A 5240-nucleotide genomic window follows, 5' to 3' on the forward strand; every position below is an offset into this window, starting at 1 on the left:
AGAACCCCGAGGGGAACACTACCCCTGCTCATGACTCTACCCCCATTCCCCCCACCATCGCACCCACTCCAGGTACTGGCTCCGACCCCACTCCCAGCTCCACACCCACACCAGCTCCCAGCTCCCAGCCCCCAGCCTTGCCGAGTTTTCACCATCCCTCCAGACTTCCCACTCACTGAGGACGAACGATCAGTAACTGTTTGTACAGGCATATGTAGCTTAACCCACACCCATCTCCCCTCACAACACCTTATCTATTTGTCTGTAACATCTACCATTGTTTGCAGGCACATTTCATTCTTGTATGCACATTTTAGCTAATACAAAAACAATTATATATTTCCTTCACATAGTTTTCATTCTTGTTAACTCAGCTCTTGGCTGAAACAGTTATACACTGGTGTGAGGTCATTTACCTTGCATAAGCAATTATGATTGCTGAAGTAACACTGCTTTACCTGTATCCCACAAAATCAACCATGATCTCATTGAATGGTAGAACAGCATCAATGGGCTAACCTCTACTCCTACATTTTATGGTCTTCCTCAAATCACAAAGAACAACCCATGGTACCTGTTAATAATTCCAGGCAGGAACCCTGGATGACGAGAGGTATTGAAAGTTTTGTCAAAAAGGGAAAGGAAATATTTTTAAAGGTTGAGGAAACCAAAATCAGACAAGGCCCTTAAAGAATATAAAGGAAGCTGAAAAAAAAACCTTAAATAGGAATTGAAAGGGTTAAAAGGGATATGAAATGTCCTTGGCAAGGAGGATTGAGGAAAATCCAAAGATATTTTCTCCATATACTGGGGGAAAGAGGGTAGCTAGGGAAAGGGTAGGTCCACTCAATGACAAAGGGGAGTATTTCTGCCAGAAGAAGTAGATGAGGTCCTTAATGACTACTTCACATTGGTATTCACCAAGGAGAAGGACTTGGATGATGTTAAGGTTAGAGAGGTGTATGTTAATTTTCTAGGGCATGTTGATATTAAGGAGGAAGAGGTATTGGGTTCCTTGAGAAACATTAAGGTAGATAAGTCTTCGGGGCCTGATGAGATCTATCCCAGGATAAGTGAAGGAGATGGCTGAGGGCTTGAGCAGAGATCTTTGTATCCAATTTAGCTGCAGGCTGAGTCCCAGAAGAATGGAGAATAACCAATGTTATTTCTTTATTTCGAAGGGCAAAGGGATAGTGCAGGACCAGTGAGCCTTATATCAATGGTGGGAAATTATTGGAGAAGATTCTTACGGACAAGATTTACTTGCATTTGGAAAAAAGTAGACTTATTAGGATAGGCAGCATGGCTTTGTGCATGGGAAGTCTTCCATAAATTTGAGTTTTTTGAGGAAGATGATTGCCGAGGGTAGGATGGGAAGTGGATGCTGTCTACTTGGACTTTACTAAAGCATTTGGCAAGATCTCTCATGGTAGGCTGATCCAGAAGATTATGTCACATGGGATCCATGGTGAGTTGGTAATTTGGATTTAAAAATTGGCTTGGTCGTAGAAGTCAAAGGTGAGTTATGGAGGAATGTTTTTCTGACTGGAGGTGTCTGGCCAGTGGTGTTCTGCAAGGATCTGTGCTCGGATGTCTGTTGTTTGTAGTGTATGTATGTGATTTGGATTCAAATGTAGGTGGTTTGATTAGTAAATTTGAAAATTACATGAAAATTTATGGAGTTATGGATAGTGAGGAAGATTGTTAAAGAATATACATATAGATCAGTTAGAACATTGGGCAGAGAAATGGCACATGGGGAGTTTAATCCAAACAACTGTAAGACGATGCATTTTGGAAGGTCAAATGCAAGTAGAAAATGTACAGTAAATGTTAGGATGGTTAGGAGCATTGATATCCAGAGGGATCTTGGGGTACAAGTTCATAGCTCCCTGAAAGTAGCTACACAAGTGGATAAGGTGACAAAGAATGCTTACCTTCATTGGTCAGGGTATTGAGTATAAAGATTGGGCAAGTCATGTTGCAGCTGTATAAAACTTGAGTTAGGCCATACTTGGAGTCGTGTGTCCAGTTCTGGGAACCACACAATAGGAAGGATGTGGAGGTTTTGGAGAGGATGCAAAAGGGGTTTACCAGGATGGTGCTTGGATTGGATTATATGGCTATAAGGAGAGATTGGACAAACTTGGATTGCTTTCACTAGAGCATCGGAAGCAGAGAGGTGACCTGATAGAAGCATATAAAACTATGAATGGCGTTGGTAGGATGGCTAGTCAGACTATTTTCCCAGTGTGGAGCTATTAAATACACAGGTGCATAGGTTAATAATGAGAGGGGAAAAGTTTAAAGGAGATGTGCAAGACAATCGTTTTAACACAGAGGGTAGTAGGTACTGGAGCATGCTGCCAAGGGAAGTGGTAGAAGCAGATATTATAGCAATGATTAAGAGACACTTAGACAGGGACATGAACAGGCAGGAACAGAGGGGTAGTGTCCATGTGCAGGCAGATCAGTTTAGAATGGCATCATCGTCATCGTAGACATGTGGGCCAATGGGCCTGTTCCTGTGATTTACAGCTCCATATTGTACGTTTTACTCAGCAGGTCAGACAGATTGATGGTTGTTTGCCAGGACCACACCCCCCCCCCCCCTCTCTATTTGCACTGGACGGGGTGGGGCGTTTGGTTGTGGGACTGGAGAGGAGGTGGGGCAGGGATAAGATTACATCAAGGCATGTAAATCGGCTGTGTCAAAGACCCTGGAGAGTGGGGACCTGGCAAAGCCAAGCTGCACCAACTAATGTCCAAAACCATCCATTTCTATGAGCTTGAGTCCCAGCTGCTTGACCTGCTCTGAAAATGTTGAAGCTAATCATTACACCAGCTTTTACTCTGGCTCTGGCTGACAGATATAAACAGTGATGTCAGCGATCCTGGCACTCTGATTCCTGACGCTGAATGAGGCAGTACTAATGTCAAGTGTCGCTCAAGAGTGACTTGATGACGGGATACCAGCCTCTCTGAATTATTTCAATAAAAGGCTATGACACATAAAGAGATATGAGGACAAGTGAAACTGTACATTAAATATTATTTTAGAATTGTTAGATATTTTGAGATGTACCTAGAACTTCTTAAATATTCTTGAGTAGTTATAAGTCACATCAAACTGGAGTAAGGCCACAATAAAAGGGACACAGATGACAGAGGGTTATAAGACTGGAGGAGATCACAAACAATTGGTGTAATTACCTACTCAGCCAATCATGCAGCTCATTTTAAAAAAAGTTAAATAAATACATTCAAGAATTGCTTTTACATGAAATTTATTTCAATATCCTGCTGTTTTCCATCAACACAAGAAAGTTGACCATTCAGCCTTTTGAATGTCAATTGCAGGATGAAAATAAATTTTAAAAAGACCATTTGACCTATTTTAACTGATCAGAAAGCCTGCAATTTCCCCAACACAAACCAGATTGACTTTCAAAAGAGAGGAGAGTTTTGTCTCCACTCCTATTACTCAGTCATCCAGGCTAAGTGTTAATGTAGGCTTGTGAAAGTATTTTCTTGACATTTGTAATAAATTTCCCTTTCACCAATTTGAGGCTCTTATTATTTGACCTACTTCCCTTGATGTAGTGCTCCACTTTTACCTTTTCTATGTCATTTCATATCCAGTGTCTCTAGAAAGTTTGCTTTTTGTAAACTCAAACAACCCAGATCACTTTCCTTGTGTCATCGCGATTGTGACACTCAGAGCAGGCACCTGCTTCCTCCCTGCACTGTACCCAGGGCTTAAACAATTAAATTGTGCTTGAATGCACAAAATACAGACAGACCATCGTATTTCACCTTCTTCCAATTCATTCTCTACTGAATTAATGACAAAAAATGAATCATACTGTTACTTTTCTTACTGGATGGTAGCAATCATGTGGTTACTGTACAGGGTTCTGGTTAGATGGCATTGATGTACAGTACCAGTGTTCAGCTCTGGGCTCTCTATCTTAGAAGACATAACTTTGGTGAGGGTGCAGTACAGATTCCTCAACTGTCAGGACAAATTTAAGAGAGGACAATTTGCATAAATAGGCTTGAATTTGTTTCCTTGAATGCAGACAATTGAGTGAAACAATGAAGTTGGTTGGATTTGCAGAGAGAGGAGACCATAAGACACAGGAGCAGAAATGAGGTCATTCAACCCATTGAGTCTGCTCTGCCATTCAATCATAGCTGATAAGTTTCTAAACCCCATTCTCCCACTTTCTCCCTTCAACTGTTGATCCCCTTGATACTCAATAACCTATCTACCTCTGTTTTAAATATACTACAAAGAATTCCACAGATTCGCCATTCTCTGGCTAAAGAAGTTTCACCATTTCACTGTTCTGAAAGGTCTTCCCTTTACTCTAAGGTGTGCCCTCAAGTCCTCGTCTCTCCTACCAATGGAAACTTCTTCCCAACATCTACTCCATTCAGGCCATTCAGTATTCTTCGAATCTACTGAATCTGATGGGGTTGGAGGTGTGAGGGTGTCATGAACAAGGGAGCACACCCTTAAAATTAGAGTGTTCAGGGATGATGTCAGAAAATACCTCTTCACACCAAAGTGAAGGAGAAACTTGCGATTCTCTCTCCCAGTAACATCAGAGGACATTGTCAATTTCAAAACTGAGCTGAAGAGCTTTTAGAGCAAAGTTAAAAATCACACAACACCAGGTTCTAGTCCAACAGCTTTCTTGGAAGCACTAGCTTTTGGAGCACTGCTCATTCATCAAGTGGCTGTGGAGTATAAGATTGTAAGACACAGAATTTACAGCGAAGGTTTACACTGTGATGTAACTGAAATTATATATTGAAAAAGACTGGGATTGTTTGTTAAGTCTCATAGAGTCATAGAGATGTACAGCACGGAAACAGACCCTTCGGTCCAACCTGTCCATGCCGACCAGATATCCCAACCCAATCTAGTCCCATCTGCCAGCACCCAGTCCATATCACCCAAACCCTTCCTATTCATATACCCATCCAAATGCCTCTTAAATGTTGCAATTGTACCGGCCTCCACCACATCCTCTGGCAGCTCATTCCATACACGTACCACCCTCTGCATGAAAAGGTTGCCCTTTAGGTCTCTTTTATATCTTTCCCCTCTCACCCTAAACCTATGCCCTCCAGTTCTGGACTCCCCGACCCCAGGGAAAAGACTTTGTCTATTTATCCTATCCATGCCCCTCATAATTTTGTAAACCTCTATAAGGTCACCCCTCAGCCTC

Source organism: Chiloscyllium plagiosum, chromosome 33 (assembly GCF_004010195.1).
Source record: "Chiloscyllium plagiosum isolate BGI_BamShark_2017 chromosome 33, ASM401019v2, whole genome shotgun sequence".
In the NCBI taxonomy this organism is placed as follows: domain Eukaryota; kingdom Metazoa; phylum Chordata; class Chondrichthyes; order Orectolobiformes; family Hemiscylliidae; genus Chiloscyllium; species Chiloscyllium plagiosum.